Here is a 26,692-nt window from a genome sequence, read left to right as displayed (position 1 = left end):
CCGGAATATTGTACTTGTTATGTGGATGGTTCTGACTTCCCCGCTGCCTCCCCTCCCCCCCGGGTTGACTTTATGGACCTCCTGATTCTTTATTTGGTATAGTGGGGTCCCCCCCTCGGCGCTCGGCACCATTTAAATTGTTCCTCGCCTTGAGTTTTGTTTTTTGTTTGTTTTTTTTTTTTTTTTAGTTTTCTTCAAAATTTAAAAATGTCTGTATCCTGTCTAATTTTTGAGTTGCCGAGAATAATTCTATATTCCTGCTATGCCTTTGGAGATCAGTTGCTGCTCTGCGACGCTTTGTAATTGACTGGCACAAACTAGCGGCTGGCCCTGGTGGTTGTAGGCCCATGTCTGTAATTTTGCCTCTCTGCACAATAAAGTTTTTCCAAAAAAAACTTTTTCAAGCAAGTATACTAAAAGGCTATTGTGTATATTTCAATAGACATTGTAGTTAGTTGCCTACTGGATTCTGTAATTATACAATCACCACTTGATCTGAATTGTGAGCCCTGCTGACCGCACTGTAGGCCAGAGGCAGTGGTCATTAACGCCTCACAGCCACGTGCCGTTGGATTCGGAAGCACGCAGTTGGTTGCACCTGATCGGAGTGGGTACACAGAAATCATCACAAACTTTAACTTCTGACATCCTCAATCCCAGAATCAAGACCCCGTTTCACTGTTCCGACCTGCTGTACCACGGTGTACTCCACCGACTGCAGTCAACGAAGCCCAATAATCATGTGCATCAGTTAGCTACAGAAGCACAGAGTCTGATGCACCTCAATGGAGGGAGGTCTGTCAAAACCAAGCAGCAAGTAATATCGGACATCGTCCATTTTGGGATCAAGACACCGTTCCACTGTTGGGACCTAGAGTTGGTTGCACCTGGTCGAAGGGACTACCTTCATCTCCACTCTCAGATACAGTTCTAACATCGTCCATTGTGGGATCAAGACACCGTTCCCCTCTTGGGACTTAGAGTTGCTTGCACCTGGTCACAGGGAGTACCTTCATCTCCACTCTCAGATACAGTTCTAACATTGTCCATTGTGGGATCAAGACCCCGTTCCACTGTTCGGACCTGCTGTACCGCGGTATACTCCACAGACTGCAGTCATCCAACCCCAATAATCACGTGCAGCAATTAGCTACGGAAACACAGAGTCTGATGCACCTCAACGGAGGGAGTTCTGTGAAAACCAAGCAGCACGTAATATCGTACATCGTACATTTTGGGATCAAGACACCGTTCCACTGTTGGGACGTAGAGTTGGTTGCACCTGTTCGAAGGGAGTACCTTCATCTTCACTCTCAGATGCAGTTCTATCATCGTACATTGTAGGATCAAGACCCCGTTTCACTCTTCAGGCCTGCTGTACCGCGGTGTACTCCAGCGACTGCAGTCAGCCAAGTCCAATGATCATGTGCAGCAATTAGCTACGGAAGCACAGAGTCTGATGCACCTCAACGGAGAGAGTTCTCTGAAAACACACAAGCAGCAGGTAATATCGGACATTGTCCATTCTGGGATCAAGACACCGTTCCACTGTTGGGACCTAAAGTTGCTTGCACCTGGTCGAAGGGAGTACCTTCATCTCCACTCTCAGATGTAGTTCTAACATCGTCCATTATGGGATCAAGACACCGTTCCACTGTTGGTACCTCTTCGACTACTGTGTTAGTTGTATACAGAACACTTCACAGTGCTGGGCCTCAGGCTGGGCGCTGTCTGCCTGTGTCGCGGTAGCCAGTGTTCATCTCAGGAGCTTTCCCAGCTCACAGACCTCAGCCCAAAAGCTTCCGCCGGCACGTGGTAGGCCCTCTTTCACATACGACGGTGTCGAAAGGTGAACTGTGGGGCATATGTGCGTCGCAGCGGTAATGACGGTTTCTGGATAGCAGCAGGCTGAGAGCATTATTCCCACAGCCACCTTCGCTCACGGCATCAGCCTCGTGGCGGTGTAAGCTGCGCAGACCTGACAGACATATTCGCCATTCCAGAAGAGAACCACACCCAGAGAAACGTGCCTTATATTCATAACCCTACGCTAGCCTTGCATATGCCGAGCAAGCCCACTATGCTAAAGATTTTGGGGGGGAGGGGGCACGTACGTGCTATGTTTTCATAATCTTCCCTACTAACTGTACTATCATGGTTGAGTCCACTGTCGACTTCACTCAATAGACCATCAGTGTATGTTGACATGTAAATGTCTGTGCTCTGCATACTCAAGTCTGTCCGGGACATCCTCTCAACACTTTGCATTGTATACTTTTATAATCGAGAATCACTTGCCACCTTCGCACATACTTTGCTCCCATCTCTCCCCGCATTTTGCATTGTGTGGCAGAGGTGTCATGCCATGTTTGGTTTGTGTACATGGCTGGCCACGCTTCCCACAGTACATAGTGTCGTTGTGTCTGCTAGGTGTACATGTTGTTTGTCATGTTATATGTGATTATATAAGGTAGCCCGTTTATTCACGAGCAGTGGTTTCTCCCATTTACATATTGCTGTCTTAAAGAGGATACCGAAGTTTTTCTCACAGGTGAAAAGTGGGACCAAAATGGCAATCATACATTACTATGCATGAATGCCCAACTGCACGACGCTTCTAAGTTTACAGCCCCCAATTGTGCGTGCTTTCTTAAAAGCCCGCCAACTCCCACAATCAGACCAACATTCACACAGCTTTCCAACTGCAGTTATCTGCTTCTTAATAACATGTGAGCTGGCATACCGTATGTCCTTACTGTTTCAAACCGGATAACTTCCTCTGGCAATCTCTATTCCTACCCACACAAAGTAGTTCCCAAAGTTCAACTTGGCCTTCAATACCTACTTTGAAAACAGATTTTATTAAACGGAGCAAACTGAAAGCGCTTTTGTTTCAAACAGAAGTGTCCCTCACGTCTCCAAAAGTAATTTATCGACTGCAGATAGCCCGAACTTCAAGTAAAATACACTCCCTTTTAAATACGAACCTCCCATTACACTTTGTGAATTGTTACACAATTTTCAACACATCTGACATTTAAGGTCTGGCACACTTTTTTAACATTGTCTCCTCCGGCCTTCTCACAGGCTTTCAAACTGTTTTTAGTCTAATACCAGACTTCATTAATTCGGTCATCTCTGGAATAGCAGCAACAGTGTCCATAATTCTCGCTCTGTTTGCGGCCATCCTACTACTATTTTAGCTTGTTAAAAATGGCTACGCTCCCTGTGGTAACAAGCATATCCGACAGAATACGCCTATACGGAAGCTACACCAACACCGTGAAAAAATGGAACAACTTTTCGGCTGCCTGTCTCTATCTATTATCGGAGCCAGCTACAACAAGACATTTATTTACACATATACAATCTGCGTGCAACCATCTTTTTATTTCAAAACTTGCCCAGTCGACTGGCGAATGGATCTATGCCTTGCCAACATCCCAGCAAACGCTCCCGATATCCAGCAGGTAATGGAGTGTCTTGAAAACCATGAACTTGATTGTTCGGGCAGTGGAGCAATGGCGGATGCAACGTAAAAAGGTATCCTGGTGGAATGGGATTCCTGCGCAGCCGCTAAAGATCTCCTGCAACGTGCGACCTTTGACAACATTGCAGATTGCCTGCCAATTCAAATATGCCACTCCAACATTCGAGGAACATTACTGTCCCTTCGAGGATATGAATTGGATCGCTTCGCTTTTCTCACACGATTAACCAATAGTCTCTTGAACCATTACGCATCTCAAGCCGCTGAATAACTTCCGGACTGCGATCTCCAACACTTGTAAGAAATTCACTTTATTCTTGGATTGATTTTTTCCAACTTTTTTGACTTTTTCCTATTAAATTTTTTGATACACTTCTATTTCACTATTTTCAAAAAATAACTTTCTAAGTATGCTTAGGCATTTGAACTCTGATTTCATTATTGGCCCTTACATCTCCACACTAACCAGGGATGGACGATGTATGGCCTATGCAAATACGCTATTTACTTGCTAAATTAGCCTAAACCCAATATCCATTTTGAAACCATATCTATTCTTTGTACACACGTCTCTCTGCCTGCCTCTTATCCACAAAGCCCTTTCACACAAATTAGCTCATCCTCAGCCTCTGCTCGCGAACTGGCGATCAAGATAAAAAAACACGCCATTGTTTAGGAACTGGTTGGCACAGTGTGGTAATCGTATCCTACCTTTATTTTCATTCTACAATTTACAGTCATTCATGTCTAAGAGGTATTGTTTATGTCACATGGAACTGTAACATATAATGTGGAATTGACTGATGCAGAAGTTTAGCTTTGAATACAGCAGAAGCGGTTGGAGTTTGCCTCAGCGGGATGCCTTAGCTCTTGCACCAGTGGTTCCATTTATGGCACTTACATAAAGACACTTTTTATATAACTTGCAGACTCCAACGCTTTATCCCCCACAGCCACTTTCTTAAACACACCTGATTTCACCATTTGTCTTCTGTGACATTGCAACATTGTGCATTATATTCTTCCCGATTATTTCTTTATTCCTGCTTGCTAAAACACTCCATTCGAGTCTTCAGACCGGTAGGGGTGAGTAGTTTGCTTCCCACTCCCGCTATAGTCCAAACCCATACTAACACCACTTGCACAGCTATGCTACAGCGGCCAGTATGCTACAGCGCCAGGAGCACATCAGTTTACAGCAATCAGCTCACGGTTTCATCCCAGAGTGGTACCGGCACCTCACCTCAGCACCATCTCACTCTGGGCAAAACAGCACTTTCACACCGGTAGGGGTGAATACATCGCTTCACACTTCCAGTGTAGCACACCCTAACCACCCCACAGTCCTCACAGCGCTCCTACCCTCCTCTTTCCTACTCTTTTCCCCCTTTTTTCCCCCTTACTCGCTTAAACGGAATCACAAAATGGCTGCCAACACTTCCTAGTTGCAACCGCTCGCAGCCAATAAGCAGCAAGCTCGTGCTCGAAACGCCTCAGCCAATCAGAAGGCAGAATTCCCAAATATCGATATCTGTAAATTTCGATATTTCTCCAAAACTACTAAACGGATTTATACCAAATAAACAAAAGTGTGCTTTCTAGACCAAGACCCTTGTCCCTGCCAAGTTTGGGGTAATTCCGTTCACGCGTTCGACGTGTAGCCTTGTCTAAAGTTTCCTATGGAAATGAACACGGAGAAAACATGTTTTGGGAACCCCCTTTTTTCTTGCCCCCCCCTTGACAAATCAACCCCAAACTTTCAACATAGGAGCTGATATGAACAAAGAATTAGTTTGGAATATTTCATGAAGATTCATCAAACGATGCCAAAGTTATAAGCAAAACAGAAAATGCTCTTCCTATGGAAACTTGGTCCTAACTATAACTACCTACTGGTGACCCCCAGTAGGTAATATATATATATATATATATGCCACACAGGATTCTCACAGAAGAAAGAACTGGAGGGACACAAAGGGGAATCCAGGTAAGTAGCTTTATTTTCATCAGAGCTTGGGCATGACGCGGTTCGACTTGAATGTCTTTTTCAAATGCCTGCTCACAGCAATGCTTCCCACCTGCTCACTTTTTGAATATCACCATCCATTCTGCCATTGGTTGCGTTTTCCAGGTGGGCTGAGTCAGAGTCCCAACAGACACCGCAGTTGCATTGGCAAACTACAGGTCTCAGCATGCACCTCTCACGGCATGCTGGGTGAGTGCTCTCTCGGCTTCCATGTATCCCTTCCTGGGTCCTGGAATATTTAAGAACATGGCTCAAGTAAGCTGAATGAGGGGAGTGGCCTAGTGTGGATGTAACTAGGACTGCAATGTGCACTGCTGTAAGGTTGTTTCAGTCATTTAATTCATTTAACATACAATTCACAGTTTGAAAATGACTACTTTCTCAAGGATTTCACATGGAAAGAAGGCCTCATATTCTTTAAACGCTTTATCGATGACATCTTCCTCATTTGGAATCAGTCAGAACCAGCACTTATCAACAACATACGGACACTTAACTTGATAGATCCTCGAGTACAATTCACCTATACTATAAGCCGCAAATCAATCTCATTTCTAGATGTCTGGATAGACATTCAACAGGGTGAAATACACACCAGTGTGTACAAAAAACCAACAGACAGAAATAATGCTCTACTTTTTAGTAGCTCCCATCCTCCTTCGTTGATTCGAAATCTACCAGTTTCCCAATTTTTGAGAACTAAACGAATTTCTTCTACAGATATGGCGTGTGAATCCACATGGCAACAACAGATAAAGAATTACACAGACAGAGAGTATCCTGAGAATCTACTCATAGAGCAACTAAACAAAGTCAAAATTCGACCACGCGATGAGTTACTGAAGAAAGCTCCCAAAGAGACCCGCACACGCACAGTCTTTGTTTCTAAATATTCTACGGCATCCAGGAAGATCAAACAAATCATACACAAACATTGGAATTTACTTCAACTTGAAACCGATTTCAAAGACCTGTTTAAAGACAAACCACTGTTTGCTTATACAAGAGCACAAAATTTAAAAGAAATGCTATCCAAAAGAAAGAAACCGACACGGACTCTTGAATCAAGTAAAGGCACACAAAAATGCTGGAACTGTACTCATTGCAACAACGCAATTACAGGAAATATCTTACTGCATCCATCTACTGGCCAAAAAATCAAGATACACAGCAGCACAACATGCAACTCTGAAAACGTAATTTACACTATCAAATGTCCATGCGGATTGCTATATGTCGGCAAAACCGAGAGAAAAATGAAAACTCGATTAACAGAACACAAAAGCAAAATACGCACCAAAAGCACGACTTCCAGTATAGCGACACATTGGGAGGAATCACGACATCAAATCGCCCAACTGAAATTCCAAATCATCGAAGAAGTACCAAAGCACACAGATCGTGACAACTCAAAGTACTTATTACAAAGAGAAGCATTTTGGATTAAGAAACTTAAAACCCTTACTCCACATGGACTCAACGATAAATTTGAGATGGCTTGCTTTCTCTAAACAAACACCAACATCCGATACTCGCACCCCACCCCGGGATCCGAACTCAATTCGAAACTACCACCATTCTAATGCATTTGACCCACAGTCATCTCATACTTGACATTCCACATCCACTAACAGACCATATATCATGTACTCTCAGATAGAATGTCTATGGATATGATACTACAGAATATGATCCGAATTGTATGATGATGTTTTGTATCTATATGTTGATATGAAAATTTATTATGGGTATCGTTCTGAGATGTTGGAACTACGTGTATAAACTTCAAGGTCACAGGTCAGAACTCACTTATCAGATATAATTGCATACAACACTCACCAACATCATTTCGTTTTATTTCCCTCCAGTGAAGATTCTTTCAGTTTTTTTCTCGATCTTTTTCGCATAACTTTATTAAGAGGGGTCTCCTCACACAAGAACAGCCCGTTGTGTCTAATAATTCTTTTTTCTCCGGGGAATCACTTTGATTATCCACATGTTTTAATATTTCACCTAGGCTCACGATCGCAAATTATTTACGGTGTTTACTTTGTCAAACATTGATTAGGACTTCTTACTTCCGCCTCACACTCGGCAGAAATCGAGTCTTTTTTCAGTGTTCACGCCCACAGCGTGACGTATAAACCTCTTTGAAACTGACCAGTAAACAAACCGCGGTCGAGAGCGTTCGTGGAAGCATACACCGTTACGCATCTTTCCCGACTTGGTAAGCAAATTTCCCCCCTTCTGCCACTATTTTTGAAATTACGGGCTCGAGTATTTATCCCCAGCTGAGGTACAAGGTCCTATCCTTTTATTTCAGATTCTTCACGGTCTTCGGTCCAAATAAACTCCGGTCCTGGTTCTCCCTACGCCACACGGTCTCACTGCCATCAGAACTTTTTTAATTCAAGGTGAGCGATGTCCTAAACATAGTGCTTATCATCGTCACTTTTCACACAGAACTGTTACAACTTAGTTTTTATTTCCACAGACCCTTAATTTCACCGCGATATGAAACACATAGAACCACACACAAAGACCAGGTATGAATTTGGGTTTTCAATGTATTTTGAACTGAATACCGAATAATAAGAGAGATCAGTTCTCCTCAACTTCTACTTCACACTGTTTTTTAGAGAATGAACACGTGAACTTGCGAATTTCCAATCAAATTCAAAAAGGTATCGTATACCTTACTTTAAGTTTAATCACTCTCTAATGATCACGCAACGTGCAGATTTTGATACCTTCTCCTTTCTTTCAACAGCTTACCCCTGATGAAGGGACCACGAGTGTCCCGAAATGCATTGGGTGCTTGCAACGTTATTTGATTTTCTATTTTTGCTTAACACTTATGTACAAGTGTACACATATTGAATGATGATGTATATTGTGGAATCACAGAAACTTATATCAAAAAATTGTATTTGATCACTGTGAATTGTATGTTAAATGAATTAAATGACTGAAACAACCTTACAGCAGTGCACATTGCAGTCCTAGTTACATCCACACTAGGCCACTCCCCTCGTTCATTCCACGTGCCACGCAAGCATACGGCAATGTTGCACGCATACCGCTAAAATTTTGCTTTACAATTTAAAAACGAGTGCGCTCACCACCCACTTCTACGGTCAAGTAAGCTGAAAACATCGCTGTAGAAAAGAGGCTTCTTCCCTGGGTCCCCAGAACGCCTCAACCGCATATTCCCAAATTCCTGCCAGCCTGAAATCGCGGATGCAGTGACCCAGGATTCCTCCGTGCAGTCACGGACTGCTTTTTTGCAGCGGCGTCTATGCTGGATCTGGATGCGGTGGGTCAGAGCTCATACAGTCCCCTGGAAAAACGAAAGTTTGCCGAAGCTGCTCTGGCTCTGTCCACTTGATGAGGCGGGTCACCTCCAGCGCGTCCGGGGCCAGCACGCAAAATATGCCACACAGGATTTGAAATATATATGGGTGAAAACCCAATGGACAACATATTTGGCTACGCGAACAGTTTTTGTTATATGATTGAGTTGGTAAACTCTTATTGATTCCAATGAGAGAAATCACAGAATTCACAGTCAGCATTTCCAAAGTTACATGTTATATTTGTTTGCTAATGCTTGCTGCTATAAGCCTGTGATGCATTTTGTCATTCATTTATTCAGACTTTCACAGTGCGAACTTAGATCGTATACGTGGAACACCTCCCGGTGTGCTGTGCCTTAATTACATCAGCTTTGCCTTCATTAAGTTTTTGCGCATGATCAATTGATCAGAAAGTATGTTGGTGGAGTGGTATTTGAAAGCCGTAAAGTTTCAGTTCATCTCAAACAACCATCTGCCACTGCATTTGTCCAATGCAGTTTTTCTAAATTCTCCAAATTATACTGCACCTGTATAACGCTTGTATTATGAGATGGTTTTCGCAGTATTTTTTTTAACTCAGCAATTTTATGTTTTTAAATATGCAACAAAATGATCTACAATCATGCGAGCAACAAACATATTCATTAATTGGGTTAACCTGATATTATTAATTCACTATTATTGTTGCGACCCGCAAATTTCAAATTGTAATTGTATTTCACTTGCACATCTGTGTTTTTCAACATACGCTGTAGTGTTTCTATGTCTATGACTGAGACAATATAAAAGGTGTTTTAAAAATGGCGCCAGCTAGACTGACAAAGGCTGCTACGGCAGCCGAAACTCTTTATTTCCCGGGTCGAGGAAGGCCTGATGAAATAAAAAAGCATTAAAACTTGCAGCCTTGTGTGCGTAGTCTCTTCCAGCTGGAGTGGGGGTTGCTTTGATATATAATATGTGATCAACGGATGAGCCGAAACGTTATGGCGACATTGCAGGAATAAAATACTAAAGCACTAATTTGATGGTACGTGTTGGAGGAGTAATTCCGGTGAAAAACGCGGAATGATGTGATATATATATATATATATATATATATATATATATAGATAGATATAGATATAGATATATAGATAGATATATATATATATTAGATATATATATGTATATAATTTTTTAAGCAAAATGAAATAAAGAGCTTAAAATCTCTTTCAGAAAACCTTTTTGTAAAAGTAGATGATGAAGGATAGCAGGTGGGGGTCGCTCCATAGGCTGCTATTATGTGAGTTTTAAACAACGTCTGTGCCTGTAAGTACCCGGAGACCACCAGTATTTTATCATGCCTAGCAGATGGCAGTTGCTTCAGTTCTTTTTGAAGGAACGCGTTGGTGAAAGGTTATCTCATTCATGTCCTCTGTTATGTCCACCAGGGAGGCGGGTGGGTCAGTTATGTCTTTAAGGGAGATTCCCCTATGAGAGAACTGGAGTTCCAGGTAAGAAACTATGCCTTCTCTCGTAGAGGATCTCCATTGATAATCATAAGCATTTGAATAGAATAGGGAGCCCTTCCCCACCAAGAGCGGTGGAAAAACACATAGGAGGGATAATATGACTGAATTAAGCAAATACATTTTGAGAGAGACCAGTCCTACTTGAGCATCTGCTCGTAAATTCGAATCCAACCCGTAGCTCTTAGTGAATGTGTGAACAGATATCTGTGTAACTGCTTTACAAATGTCTGCTACAGGGGAATATCTCGTCAGAGCAGCAGTAGCAGCTTTTCCCCCAGAAAAAGGGCCCGAGGCCTAGCTGACAAAGTATTGTTTGTTTTTTGATAACATATGAAGATGCAAGACACTATCCATCAGGAGATGGTTTGTTTGGAAATGGCTAAAAGTGTACGGACCGGGCCATAACAGAAAACATTTGGTCCTAATTGCTGATGTAACATGTCCTATCTGGATAAAATTTGAATACATGCTTGATATCCAGGGAATTAAGTATTCTCTCAGCAGGGGTTGAAGGATGCTGAAAGAATGTTGATAAGGAAACCATCTGATTGATGTGGAAATCCGAAAGAAACTTTGGGAGGAAATTCAGGGGAGGGTTCGCATGATTATTTTGTCAGAGTGAAAAAACTGTGAATGGTTCATGAGAACATATATCGCCTGCATTTCGCCAACCCTAAGATCTGGTGTGATTGCTATGAGAAAAGCTGTCTTCCATGAGAAATGCTGTAGGGATGATTTAGAATGGGTTTGATAGGATCCTCCACAAGACAGGAAAAGGACTATGTTCAGCTTCCAGGGAGGGAAAAGGACAACCGAATCGGAGGAAAACCCTTCTTCAAGCCTTCTAAAAAATCCTTGATAATGAGGATTTTGAAGAGGCTTGTAAAGAACATTTCCTGTAGGCAGAAAGGGCTGCCAAGTGAACCTTCATGGAAGATAATTGCAAGCTATAATTTACCAAAAAGGAGAAGGAAGGGAAGAATGACAGCTTCCTGGCCAACCTTGGACGAGCACCAGGTGCAACATCACCTTCACTTGAAGGCATATAGTGAATGAGAGGAAGGCCATTTTAGTTTCCTTGAGGATGTCCAAGCCCTTTTATGGCACATTCAAGTGTTCATACTGCACAAGCTCAGGAGCAATGCTACCAAAATCATGGAGGAGAGATGGGGCTGAACTATCTGGTCTCCAAATCTACCTAGTAGGTAGGTCTACATGGGAGCTTGAGATGTGGATGCCCTGATAGGTGAAGGAGATGTGTGAACCCCCACTGACATGGCCATTCATGACCTATAAAGATAATTCTGGCTCTTGGGGATGATGATTGATGGAATCAGTGGGACTGTTGGAAAGGCGTAGAGAAATCTGGCAGACTTTTCAATGCCCAGGGCATTTCCCAGAACCACTTGTTGAAAGTATCTGGAGGCAAAACCATGGCTTTTTTTTTTGGTTCCTATGGTGTGGAACAAATCGATGTGCAGAGAGCCCCACAGCCTGAAAACGCCTTGCACAACAATCTTGGAAAGGACCCATTCATGGCTTTCTAGTAGCCCTCTGCTGAGGGTGTCTGCCTGAGCCTTTTGTACACCTGTGAGGTTAGTCACTGAGAGCCGCCTGGTCCTGTCTATGAGCCATGCCCTGATTGCCGGGGTTTGGTGGGAAAGAGGTGTGGACCTCATTTCCTCCTGCACGTAGAGGTAGAATATGATAGATGAACAGTCAGTGTGAACAAACAGGGATTGGAATGTGACTGAATGGACTGAAGGCTTTTAGTGCTAGGAGGACTGCCTGGAGCCCGAGGAGATTGATATGATAGGTAATTTCTCTCTAGGACCACAAGCCCAGAATCTGGAGATAACTGTGAGTACCTCAGCTTAGTACTGATGCATCTGACACTAGTCTGAGAGGGAACATATTGCAGAAAAGGCATTCATCATAGCAGGTAGGCCAGAGAGGACCACCATATTAAAAACTTAGCATGAAGAAAGATGATGTTGTGGTTCCAGATGTCGGGCAATTAGTCCCAGTGCTCCTCAAGACACTGATAAAGAGGACCCTATGGAGTCATGTATTCGGAGTGAGGAAGACACTCAAGGCCATGGAGCAGAGCAGAGATGACACCTATCTCACCATGGGATTAGTGACTACATTAGAACATGTTTGGGTAGAATGGTTGATGGAGGACCCATAAGTGTAGGACAATACCGATCAAACAATATTGAATACCTAGGCGTCTTATTGCAAATTTTTTAAAAAACATTTGCCTGTGCAGCTAGGCAAAATGGAAGCACATGACACTGATAGTATTCCTGCCTCACGACAAACCTCCAGAATTTACAATGTTACTTGTTGTTCGGTACATGAAGTATGCGTCTTAGAGATCTATGGAACAGAGTCAATCTCACTTGTGTAATAAGGATAGATCTGATGCAATGCTCCGCTCCGAAAACTTTCTCACCAAATCCATTTGTTGGCTAACATCTAGCCTAGACTGTCTGAATTCATTTCTGTCTTTCTTCAGCAAATATGTGAGGAATGACCTCCACCATATGCTTTTGCAGCTGGATGTTGACTTTCGAGTGAAGCGTTTGTGAAGACCCAATCTTTGAAGTATATGATTGGTTGAAAAATTGAGAGATGCAGCCCCCTACCAGAGATAGTAATGGAAGAGAGAGAACACAAAGTTCATGACTTGGGGCCTGTTGTATATTTATCCCCGTTGCTAGGAACCTAGACACTAATGAGGAAAGTAAACCCTTTGAGGATAAAACTGGCACTGGTAGGACTTGAAGGAACGTTTCCGCTCTTCGGGCCTTTCCAGGCCTATCGCTGAAAGAACCTTTATTTCAGATTTGATGCACACCATCTTGTTGACAGTGTGGCTGATGAAGAAGGAAGAATCTGATTAGGAAAATTGAGGATCCTCTGCTGAGACTCTGAATTAGGAGCCGTAAGTCGGAGCCAAGAATGTCTTCGTAAGGCTATGACATAGCAATATTCCGGTGCTGCCAACAAGAAAGAATCAGTTGCGGCACTGATGACCTGATTAGGCACCATGAAGCCCTTATTGACTATGTGTAGGAAGACTTTCCGTTGGGCCCTGGGAAGGTCATGTGCCAACTGCTGAGCAGTTTAAAAGCGAATTTCTCCAGGTGGGATTTTTACCCCTGTCAAAGGCACTCATATCCCATGCCTTCAACCACTACACCATCCTTCCTGCTTACAGAAGAGGCAGAAGTAGTTGCATGATGGCCAATATGATGCGAGAGAGTGAAGATTCGGAGCAGAGAAGCTGCACTGGTAGCTTTCATGGTGGTTGCGACCGTGCTATAGACTTTACGGCCGACAGAGTATAGTTACTTGTGCCCAGTAGATAAAGATATAGCAGATGTAGCAGAGGCAGGAATAGCTACTTGTGCCCAGTAGATATAGATATAAGAGATATAGCAGAGGCTGGAATGCAAAACAATCCCAGTGCTGGCTTTTCAGGACCGGCACTAAAAGAAGTAGTGGTTGCAACGTTGACCGTGGTAAGTTGAGCATCGCAGCACCTCTTACTAGAACCGTGTGGAAAGAGAAGTGTCTCAAAAACATTATTGAAGCTGAAGACAACAGTACTGACATCTGTAATGACGGTCACCGAAGAAATGTGCACTGGTGGAGAATCTGACAGAGCAGCATATATCTGCTGGTAGAAGTGGAGGAAGTGTATCGTGACCAACGCCTAGAGCTTGTGCGTGATCTGGCTTTGATCGAGATACATGTAAGATGTGATTGCGCAAATCCTCTTGGGAAAGTGCCTTCCCTGGCAGAGGTATTGGCGCTTGTAGTGCTGAAAGCAGTAGTAGAGGCAGAGGAGGAGGCTCAAGAACTTGGAGAAAGGAGAGGAAAAGATTGTCTCTTTTTTCTCCTTTCAAAGAAAAATTCTCTACGTCAATATGGTTCTTGGCGTCGAGCTTCGTGGGTGCATCAACGTCGATATGCCACTACGCTGACCATCGCCGATGCCAAGAAGATGAAATGCTCGACGTCGACCTACTGGCGCTTGTAGTGCTGAAAGCAGTTAGTAGAGGCACAGGAGGAGGCTCAAGAACTTGGAGAAAGGAGAGGAAAAGATCGTCTCTTTTTTCTCCTTTCAAAGAAAAATTCTCTACGTAGATATGGTTCTTGGCGTCAAGCTTCGTGGGTGCATCAACATCGATATGCCACTACGCTGACCATCGCCGATGCCAAGAAGACGATATGCTCGACGTCGACCTACTGGGATGCTTCGACATCAGCCATCATCGACGCTTACACAGTGACATGATCCTCGACGTCAACCTCATGTAAACGTCTCAATATCGATATATTCCTCAACATCGACCTCCTAGTACTCCTCGTCCTCCTGATATGCCTCTACGGCAACCTGCTTCTCGGCGTCAACAGGTCTGCACGCATTGACATCAACACATTCCTTGATGTTGACCATGTGTCAATGGCGTAATGGTCATTGACTTACCCTGTGTCGACGTCAAGCTTCTCCCTCGATGTCAAACCAGCCCTCAACAGCAGAAAAGATGTTGTTTTGGGCTCAAACCCTCAGTTTGGAGCTTCCACATCTTTCAGAGGTAAATGGTAGAGCCCTGGTAAATAACTGACCCTTTTCTCCCTCTTCACAGGTAAACAGCAGAACCCTGGTAGAGGACCGGCACTCTCCTCGCTCTGAAGGCCTACCTTAAGATGATGTTGTCTTCTCTATTTCCCTCAGGGTGGCTTAAAAACCTCTTACCTGCTGAAAATGTTCAGGAACACGCTGCCTAGAAGCCAAACTATGCCGACGTCTGAATTGGCCTTCTTTCTCCCACAAGCAAGTCACTTGTTCAAATAAAGAAAGCATTTTATTTGACAAAACCACATTTTTCTGTGAGAAAAACGCAGAAACTGTACGGGAGAGATGAAAAGCGGTGAATAAAGTTGTTGTAACAAAAAAAACAATGTTAATTTTGAAGAGAAAAAGCCAAAAAAGGCCAAGCTGAGTGTGCCAAGATCCTTTTACCAGTAGCTGGAAAAAAGAACTGAGGCAACTGCCATCTGCCAGACATGATGGGATACTGGTGGTCTCTGAGTCCTTAAAGGCACAGACGTTATTTAAAACTAACATAATTGCAGGCTATGGGATTGTACTGTCCTGCTATCCTTCATCTTCTACTTTTACAAAAAGGCTTTGTGAAAGAGGTTAATGCTCTTTTTTCGATTTTTGCTTCAAAAAGATATATATTTATATATATATATTCTCCAACTTTGCCCCAAAGTGAGGACACACTCAATAAACAGATAACTCCCCGAGGAGGGCAACTAATTAGCAGCATGCAGAGGATAAAGGGCGTGTCAGCAATACTGTGTACTTTTCCATGCAGCCTATTTTAGAAGTACAATCTGAAGAATATCTCTACTGTAGCCTGTGGTTATAGGCCGCATAATATGTCATTTCTCAAGTGTTTTACAGGCCTTTCTGAAGGCGAACTTCTACACCCAAGAAGATATTATATGAATGTGCTCCGGAATCCCCGTACATGGGCGGGACTATCTAAACGCTTATTACTATCAATGGAGATCCCATACGAGAGATCAGAGTAGGGTTCAGGGAGACTCCCTTTCACATGACGTGCAGTAGAAAATCTGAGGGAAGGTGCCTCTATAGGGAGAGTTCTAGTGGGTACTGTTGCCTGATTGGCTGGAATTTGGTTCTTTCTACATTATGGGGATATGCTATTCAAGTTAATGTCTTTTAGCCATTATAACCTATGTATACTGTTTCACCTGCTTTAAAAGGTACCGTGTGACTCCCACCTCAATGATGGGGAATAATTCACACATGTGAATCCATGAAAGATCCAATACTGGAGAATATCTCCTCCTGTGGTATATTTGTGTATGATTACTCCATATCAGTGATACTCAAAGTACAGCCCGGGCCGCTTGCTGCCCTCTTGACCTTTACATGCGGCCCCCCTGGTGGAATGTAGCGTGAGCTGCTTTTTACTTCTGGTACACTAATGCAGGGGCGGTGCATCCATTAGGACGCTTGGGCGTTGCCCCACTGAGCGTTGCCATCACTCTCTAACTCGGACGGGACTCTCTCACTCACACAATGCAATCCTGGCTGTATCCCAGCCAGAGCCGGAGGCAGTCGGCTTAGAAAGGGGCGGGGCAGCACTACAGGACAGAGTTCAGCTGCCAGTGATTGACATCGGCGGAGCGCACAGCAAGAGTGTGCATGTTCTGTTTAGGGCTTAAACATTTTGCGACCAGCCCTGAACATGCGCACACTAGGCTGCTAATTAGAAGAGCGAGGGTTGTTCCAAGCTGCTCTTCTAATGAGCAGCCTAGTGCGCATGTTCGGGCTGGTCACAAAAATTGTTAAGCCCTAAACAGAACATGCGCACTACTGCTCAAGCCAATCCTGGTGCTGCTGCTGGAGCAGCGTCTGGATTGGCTGAGAGCAAGCGGTACTTGCCAAGGCGCCAAGGCGGGAGTAGACACCAGCCCAGGAGGACTCGCAGAGGCGGCGCGACCCCCAACCCACCCCCCCCCCCGCGAGTATTGGAGCGCGAGCCGCGAATGAATCATAATGAATCTTCTAAGATTAACAAATTTAAGAGAAATGTATTCGCCTCTTTATCCTAGCACATACTGCAGCTCAGGCTGTGTTTAGACTGCATCTCTAGCTTGTAACTTATTAATTACATCTAGTACGACAACCTTGCTGAGCCTGTGTGTGGTATAAGCCTCCTCTGCCTGACCAAACCGGGTGACTCTGCCTAGAGCCCTGATCCTGTGTTCTGCTCTGCTCCTGTGTTTAGCTCCCAGCACCTGCCTTCGCACCACCATCGCACAGAAAGAAGCCAGTGTGAATGTTTGAACTTCCCTTTAATAGCGCTCATCTTTACCAACTGCTTCCACTTGATGGTAATTAGCATAGGCATTGACCTGATGTCACCTGATGTCAGCGGTTCCTAAATATGTTTTTAAGGTAGTGCGTGGTGAGATCCCATACTGCAATCTAAGCGTGCCCCCTTTACACCTGCGTGCCTATCCTATATATCCATTGAGTGTTAAAATGGCATGTACCACTACAAACTCCAGGTTAAAAAAACGTTCTACGCGTCTTAAAGACGAGGTAAATATGATCCTTTTGGGACAAAGGACACCCCAGAGACTAATAACAAAACGTGACGTTTTTCAATTCTTTGTCACCTTCGCTTCCTTTTCTGAACATTATGTGCCTGTTTACTTCTTAAACTTTTGAGTGCATATCATATGTACAAATATCAAACTTTCAAGGTGCACAATGTTTGTGAATCACAAACCTACCTCACATTTTGCGATGCATTTGTGCCTTGGTGGTTTTATTTCAAACGAAAAAAAGGTGTATTATTATAGTGTGCAAACTGAAATAGGTCCAAGGAAATCAAATAGCAGTTCATATATTTTTTTTCAGTTGCAAAGTCCAGCATTTTAGTTTGGCCTTGATATGGGGCAGTAGCCAGTCCTTCAGAAGATTTGGTTGTTGAGTCTTCAGGTGCGTTGTGTGTCTGAAATGTCATTTGAAGAGGTAGTTGTTCTGAATTTGCATCAATGCATGCCGGTACTTAAACTGAAATGGGTGTTTGGAGTGAATTCCACAAGAAAAGAAAATAGGCTCAAAGTGCTGCTAACAACATGGTTGTGGTTATACCCATGGGATGAATTTTGATGAAATTAAAATCAGTCTGTTGGCTAGTTTGTTTTCATTATCATGTGCTATTTTCATTGAGTTTTGTTTTGGAGATTCAAATGAATGCAGAATTTTCGTGAGTGTTGCAGTGTAGGGGAAAAGTTGGTGTCTCATAGCGGCTATGATGCTTGCCTCTGAGCTTCCTACAGCTTGATGGCATGGAAGTCATATTCAGGCCAGGGTTGGACTGGCCAACAGGGCAATCAGGCAGTGCCTGAGGGTTGGTTTGAGTCCAGAACAAATCTCGCAGACCAATTCCACTGTTATAACAAAAGATTGCTTTAAAATTAACCTTTGCCCTGTTAAGGAAACGTCTTTCGTCCAGTTAGGCTCTGAATGTTAAAGTGCTTTGCTGCCGTAGGAAATGTTTCCAGGTTACAAATATTTTTTCGATGGCCAGGCATGTTAGAAGATGCTCGCCAAACTCTTTTAAAGGAGCGGAGGTGAGGCACAGCAACAGTTTAGATTGTAATTGTAGTTTTATTTATATAGCACGTATTACATTGACGAGGCGTCGAAATGCTTAGACGTCTTAAAGTGTGTGTGTGAATTTGATTTCTGGGTGAGACTGGGCCTGTCCAGACGTCGTAGTGCTCAGATGTATTAGAGTGTGTGTGCGTGAGTTTGATTTCTGGGTGAGAGTGAGACTGGGCCTGTCCAGACGTCGAAATGCTCAGATGTCTTCTTAGAGTGTGTGCGTGAGTTTGATTTCTGGGTGAGACTGGACCTGCTCAGTGTTCTTTCTGCAGGGTTGGACTAGCCTAACAGGAAGGGCAATCTGCCTGTGCTCGTTGGGCTGGTCCGACAGCTCAGTGTGTGGGCCTGTTTTTTGTGTGGCTGTATGCTGTATGTTGACCTGTTTTGTGTTCTGCTGCTGCCTTGGTTCATGTTTACTGTTGCTTTCTCTGATCATATTACCGCAGACATTCACTACAACAAAAAACACAAATGCATGCTGTCTAAGGTACTGTAAGATAACTATACACCATCACCATGTCTTCACAAGTTTGCCCTGATTTGCAAATGTAATCACGTGGGCCGGTTTATAGCTATCTAGGGTCTGCTTTTATTTTGGTGCCCGTGCTGGAGCGTATTTTGCGTACCAGACAGTCTGAGGCTGACCTTGATGTTCCTCATGTGTTTCTGAAAATAAGGTTTGGTTGGCGGAACGCGAAGTTTACTTAAGTGAAATTGCCTAATAATGGTGATAAGATTGTACAAGATCACAGAAGCCACTGCAGTACTGACAAATGAGGGCTGAACTGCACAGCTGGATACAGTAATGACTGTTTCCAGAAACAAGTGACATGTGATCTTTGCACTGGTTGAATGCACATGCTGCTTAGGGGCAGACAGTGCTTAATTTGAGACAGTGGTTTCTGGTGCTCCACACCGGCACTTAATTGGCAGCACAAGCACTTATGACAGTCTGCCACATAGTGGGCTGTTTGCCTGATCTAGAGTGAGCAAAATAATAGTTGTTTACTAATTAATTAGACAGTTAAAAATGACTAATACCTGCCATCCTTGCTAAACTCTGGGGACCTGGAATAGTCTGAACTGTCACACTTGTAGGAGTGAGATGGTTAGCAGCTGGTTTAGTACTGTCACTGGTAGCGTTAGCAGAGGCAATGGGTGGTGTAGGCTGCAGTGGCCTCCTGATGAGGGCCCTGGCACTTATTTTTTTTACAAATTAAGCACAAGGGGCAGAGGATAGAGGAGAGGGGCGGAGAGTCAAAAGCTTTCTCTTTAACTGCCCAAAGGCACCAACCATTTTATGCTACTGTGAGCTGCAATAAGTAGGGCTCAGTGTGTCATGATGTACGCACCATAAAGCTGTGTTTTAAATGCCATTTCCTCCAGAGCAATGCACTTTACAGGATCGAAGTCTCTTTCAAAGGAAACCGAGCCCTGATCTGAAAGAGTCTACATAAAACAGCAACTGACTGCTGAATTGTTATAAAATGAGCATCCAATTCCAGGATGTTGTACTTGTGCATTTTTTTGTGTAGCATATTTCTCTCGTACAGTTCATACTTTTAACGGAGTCACCTTCAGGCATTTTTAATGGGAGACCATTGAGAGCTTTAGAGGCTGAAGGCAGCGCAAATTTCTCCCAGTGCCTGTCAGTGGGTCAAAACGGTGTTCAGAATACTTGGTCATCCAATCCTTGGCCTCTCTGCTGAACATACTGCGCAATGGTCACTTATTCCAGATGCAATTGTGATTCTATGGCAGGACTGGAGGCTCCGATTATGCTTTTTCCTTCTTCGCTTTAATAATCACATTTTTCCACAGCAGCCAAAACAATCAACATTTCTCTTTTTCCCAAAAGAGGGGAAAACGACGCTGAGAGTCAAATCACAACAACAACAGAAGTCCATAAAACTACAGCTCCCATGAGTCAAAGTCTCATTAAACAGTAGTCCTTCCTCGGTGTCAGCCTCTGATAGAAGGTCCTTTACATCCGTTGTCCCTCCTCTTTCTTCGCTGCTCCGCAGCACCAGATAAATCGTTTCCCTTTTTATCCGTTTGTTGACTAGAAGTATTGTATTGTTCTGTAGCCCAGGGGTCCCGTCTCCTTGAGCGGGACTCGGCGCGTGTTGCTTAATCTTTGCTGTTCTCCGCAGATTCCCTTTTCGCTGCGGGAGCGCCTTCGCTCCTTACGCGGCCGTCCCATCACTGCGGTCGGCAATAGCACCGCAAGGGGGAGCTCGAGCGTCTCGTTGGTCCCGCAGCGCGTCTCCTTAGATGAGGAGGCGCGAAGCGAGACCATCGGACCTGCGAGCCTTGGCCCCACACCTGAACGCCCCTCGGGGGTCCGTAATTTCCTGCAAAAGCTCATTACGCCCCGGCGGGGGTCCGTATTGCGGCTCTGCCGCGGAGATTGCCTGAGGGCACAATTACTGATAGCACTCCGCTCGAAGGAGCGTTTAGCACACTGGGTGGCGGTTGGGCCCCGTCACACTACTGGGGGCTGCGTGCGTGAGGCGGGTGCGGCCTCTATTTGCAGTGTCCCACACTGCACAGAATTTGTGCAGTCTGTCAGGCTGCCAACATTCAACAAAGGGTTTCTGACCTTTGGTATTAAACTCCCTTGAGACTTCAAGGGGGGGCTCTCCCTTTCCTGATGTTGTGTTGGGTAGTGTGTTGTGTTACCAGAAACTAGGAGGGTGGCGCTTTGCGCTGATTGCGTCAGTGGGTAGTAATTACCGGAGACAATGAGCCACTCAGAATTCGTGGAAGAGGAGCAGGTTCAGTACTTGCCCCTGGATGACCAGTTTTTTGAGGCGGTGGATGAGTCCATCTTCAGATGTGTGAATGATGTTGTGGGGCCTATGGAAGAGCGCCTCTCTAACCGCATTAATGCGGAGTGCGCAAAGTTAGCCCTCTCCCACGCAAACCCACAGGGTCCAACTTCTACCCCTTCACTGGAAAATGGGCCGCCGGTGCCTAAGAAGAGTCGCATGGAGGGGGGCTCCGGGGAGCCGCGGGTGATGGACAAGGACGCTTTTGACCGTCTCAAATGTGCGTTTCTCGCAAAGGTGCCCTTGTCGCCCTCGGCGCACTCCCCGGTCCCAACTCCGGCGGGTTTCATGGTACCGGATTCCCCTTCACCGGGGGCAGGTTCGCCGGCGGATTTGGATGAGGAGGAAGGGTCCTCACGGCCTTGGCGCCCGACCAGCTCTGTCACCGAGCTACCTCAGGATTCCTTAGGCATGCTGAACCCGGATGAGATTATTCATCAGCCGTCAGCGGCCTGGGCACCTGGGGACAAGGTGGCGAAGTTTGTGGCGGGTCGCCTCCGGAAACCCTCGGAGAAGGAGGCTAGGGGTTGTCTGAGGGCAGAGTGCCCTAGGCCGACGTTGGACGGGAAGGTGGCCCATACACCGGAATTGGATTCCAAGATGGCCACCTTCCTGGCCAAATGTATGAAGGACCCCCATAAAGGCATAGACCGTTCCTGGCGTTCCTGTCTGGATAAGCTCCTTGACGTGATAGGGCCATTAACGAAGATTTTAGATATGGCTGAGGAAGCCAAGGTCACAGGTTCCACCATTTCTCCCGACATTCTTTCGAACTGGGCACAGCGGGCTGTAGTTTTTCAGGGAAACTCCAATTGTGCCCTCTCGACTGAACGTCGGCGGTCATTCTTAATCAAGTTGGACCCCAAGCTGGGCGACTTGGCTTCGTCCGAGGCGGGGGCCGTCGCAGAAGGCGGGCTCTTTGGCGAGCCTTTTCTGAAGGAATTAGGCAAGTTTGTGGCCACCTTCACGAGTTTGGACAAGGCCCAGTCCAATATTAAGCGGGTCTTTCAGTCTTGTTTTTCCGGCGGGGCCGGTCGTGGCAGGGGCCGCGCGACCGGCCGTGGCGGACAGCAAAACCCTGGCAGGGGACAAGGCTCCGGACGTGGTCAATACAACACTATCGCCAATTTTACCAACTTCTACCCGACCAGAGGGCAGAAGTTCCGGGGGCGCGGAGGCTACAAGAACACCGCCGGAGGATCCGCAATTAGCGGTAAGTCTTATTTCCCCTTCTCAAGTTCGTATTGGGGGTCGGCTAGCGGACTTCGGGGAGGCCGGGGGAGCCATCACGAGCGATGCCTGGGTCCTGCAGACCCTTCGGGGTTTCCACATGGAGTTTTACGATTCACCCCGCCAGGCAGGCCTTCCGCATCCTATAAGTTTTTCCGTGGCCGATGCATGTCTTATCGACGAGGAAGTTTCCGGTCTCCTCCGCAAGGGAGCGATCTGTCGGTCGACTCTGCATCCCCAGGGCTTCTTGAGCAATATCTTCCTAGTGGAGAAGACAGATGGGGGGCGGCAGCCGGTCATCAATTTAAAGGAGTTCAATGGCTGGTTGATATATCCCCATTTCAAAATGGAAGGGATCTATCTCCTTCGGGATGTGCTCCTTCAGGGCGACTGGATGGCACGCTTGGATCTAAAAGACGCGTATCTTGTAGTCCCGATTCATCCCCCTCATCGCCGTTTTCTGCAGTTTCAGTGGCGGCATCAGGTGTACGAGTTTACCGCTCTTCCGTTCGGGCTGTCCTCGGCGCCCTGGTGCTTCACAAAGGTGCTCCATCCGGCAGTGGAGTTTCTGCGGAGCCAAGGGGTGCGTCTGATCGTATATCTGGACGACATCCTCCTCATGGCACAATGTCCTCGGAGGTTGCTCTCTCAGCTGCATCAGGCGGTTTCTCTCTTACAGGGCTTGGGCTTCATCATCAACGGGGACAAGTCGGTTTTACACCCGACTCAGAATATAGTCTTCCTGGGGTTTGTGGTGGACTCAGTTCACACGTCTTTGAGCCTTCCCCAGCGGAAGATGGCCAAGATTCGGCACCTGTTACGTCAGACTATCTCCAAGTCCCACACCTCCCTCCGTCAGATTGCCCGGGCGGTGGGCCTTCTTTCCTCATCCATCCAGGCAATCTTTCCGGGTCCCCTACACTATCGTGCGCTGCAGCGCCTGAAGGCACACCATCTTCGGAGGTGCGTGTCGTACGACCAGAAGGTTCCTCTGTCAGAGGAAGTCAGGTAAGAAATGTCCTGGTGGCTCACCCACATGGACGCCTGGAATGGCAGAGCCATTTTCGGAGCCGCTCCCGATATGGTGATAGAGTCCGATGCCAGCAGGTCGGGGTGGGGCGCTCGCTGCGGCGACTTCTCTACTGGTGGCGCTTGGTCATTAGAAGAGCAGGCGCTCCACATCAACTGTTTGGAGCTTCTGGCGGGATCGTTCGCGATCCAGTGTTGGACCAGAGACCGGGTTCGCTCCTGCGTCCTTTTGAGAATGGACAATGTCTCCGCGGTACGTTACATCAACCGCCTGGGGGGCGCTCGGTCGCAGGCTCTGGCGAACCTGGCGAAGGAGTTTGGGGTTTTTTGTCTGGATCATCACATATCCGTGACTGCAGAGTACCTGCCAGGCCAGGCCAATCAGGTGGCTGACTGGCACTCCCGGCATTTGCGGGATTTCAGCTAATGGAAGCAGAACGTTCGGGTTTCTCAGTGGTTGGCCAACCTTTGGGGCCCTTTCTCGGAGGACCTGTTCGTCTGGACCATTAGCTTCCGAGATTTTTCAGTTGGAGGCCGGACCCTCTTGCGCAGGCAACGGATGCTTTCCTGCAGGAGTGGGGTCAGGAACGGAGGTATGCGTTCCCTCCGTTCTCCATGATTATGACATTGGTGGCTCAGGCTCGCCGGCAGAAGGCGGAGATGGTCGTGGTGACGCCGTTTTGGAGGTACCAAGTATGGTTTCCAGTTCTTCTGGAACTTTCTTGGGATTTTCCAATCCCACTCCCCTGTTTCCTCATCTTCTTTCTGAATCCGAATGGGGAGCAACATCACCTGATCACTCAAGGTTCTCTCCTCCTGATGGCATGGCGGCTTTCCGGCGACGCTGGTCGCTCCCAGGCCTTTCGGGACCGGCTGAGAACCTCTTATCAAAGGCCTGGGCTGCAAGCACCTCCAGACGCTATCGGTCCGCCTGGACGAAGTGGTTTCGTTGGTGTCTTCAACGGGGTTTGGATCCCGTGGTCGCGGGCATCGTTCCCATTCTAAATTTCTTGGCAGAAATGGCGACGGACGGCCTGGCATATCGAACCATTAACACAATGCGTTCGGCTATCTCGGCGGCCCATTGTCCTGTGGAGGGTGCCCCGGTGGGCGAACATCCTTTTGTCTGTCGTCTTTTGAGGGGTATTCGTTTGTCTTTACCCCCGGAACCACGTTATTCGGTCCTATGGGATGTCAATGTAGTTCTTAATTTGTTTTTATCTTGGCAGTCGAATAAATACCTTTCTTTGAAGGAACTCTCGGCGAAGCTAGCCATGCTGCTATGTCTGGTCTCTAGTCGCAGGGTCTCAGATGTACGTGCGCTGGACATTTCTGCGCGAGTGTTTTCTCCGGATGGCGTGACGTTTACGATTGGCCGCAGAACAAAATCGGCTTCGAGGACGGTGGCCTTTGTGGATGTGTCCAAACTCTGTGTCGTAAATTGTCTGAAGGCTTATGAAGATATAACCTCTGAATTACGTCCTCCGGGCGAGAGACAGCTTCTCATTGCATTAAGAAAACCGCACAACACAGTCTCCTCCCCCACCATTGCTAGGAGGGTGCGGTGGGTCATGCAAGAGGCGGGGATAGACACAAAACAGTTTGGCGCTCATTCCGCCAGGGGAGCAATGGCGTCGAAAGCGTTCTCTCTGGGGGCTCGCTTGGAGGATTTAATACGAGCTGCGGACTGGTCTTTGGATTCCACTTTTAAACGGTTTTATTTTAAACCGGTGGTGGATTTAGCACATTTGGTGGTAAGTAGGCTTTGAACTAGCATAATCGGAGCCTCCGGTCCTGCCATAGAATCGAAATTTGCCTAGCATAGTAACGGTAAGTTTCAATTCTATTAAGGACACGGAGGCGAGGATTATCCCTCCCTTGGCACATTCGGTGCAAACCCACCCGTATGGCAGTAAGTAAAATGTTTTATTTTGCACCACAGGTTGTTTGCATGTTTAATGTTTGCTTGGTAATGTTGTGGCGATAAGTTATACCGTTTCAGAGATTTTACGATATGTGTTTTGTTTCAGGGAATGATGGTTCCAAACAAGACCAATAATTTGGAGGCGTTCGCACGAAGAAAGAGGAGGGACAATGGATGTAGAGGACCTTCTATCAGAGGCTGACACCGAGGAAGGACTACTGTTTGATGGGACTTTGACTCATGGGAGCTGTAGTTTTATGGACTTCTGTTGTTGTTGTGATTTGGCTCTTAGGGTCATTTTCCCCTCTTGTGGGAAAAAGAGAAATGTTGATTGTTTTGGCTGCTATGGAAAAATGTGATTATTAAAGCGAAGAAGGAAAAAGCATAATCCTCGCCTCCGTGTCCTTAATAGAATTGAAACTTACCGTTACTATGCTAGGCAAATTTCGATTCTGTGCAACTGTGTGTGAAGGAGGTACACGCTTGCAAAAATATTGAGAAGGCAAAAGTAAATAAAAATACAATGCTTACAGGTGGGTCAGTGCGTTGTGTGTTTAGGGGTTGTGAAGTTCTCTGGTTATATTGAATAAGCAGCTACCGACGTCATTATCATATGAAATCTCTTAATTGATGTCATATCTACACTTTCACAATTGCTTTATTAACCTTCCTACTTTTCAAATTTGCTTGAAAATGCACCATTTACCCACTCTTTTTAAAAACAATTCTCGAGGGAAAAAACCCCCGAACCTCCATTAAGATGTTCGGCCTCACTCGCTGCTCTCGCTCGCCACGGTGCACTCCCACAGAAAGTTTACGCCCTACCACTTTCAAAAGTCACCAGCCACCACTGCACTAATGTTAAGAAACAATGTTAAACAAACGGGCAAGCATTTATCTGCAGGTTAAATGAAGTAACTACTGTGGTGTTCTGCACTACTTAATTTTAGTTAACTTGCAAATAAATGCTCACCGATTTAATTTTTTTTTAGACCTCCTTACACAATCCCTAACACACAGAGGACCCCCTACCGCCACAGTGCGGCCCTCGATCACCCC

This window comes from Triturus cristatus, chromosome 12 (genome assembly GCF_964204655.1).
Source record: "Triturus cristatus chromosome 12, aTriCri1.1, whole genome shotgun sequence".
NCBI classification, from domain to species: Eukaryota; Metazoa; Chordata; class Amphibia; order Caudata; family Salamandridae; genus Triturus; species Triturus cristatus.
The sequence above is the reverse complement of the archived record's forward strand: the minus strand, read 5'-3'. Positions refer to the sequence as shown.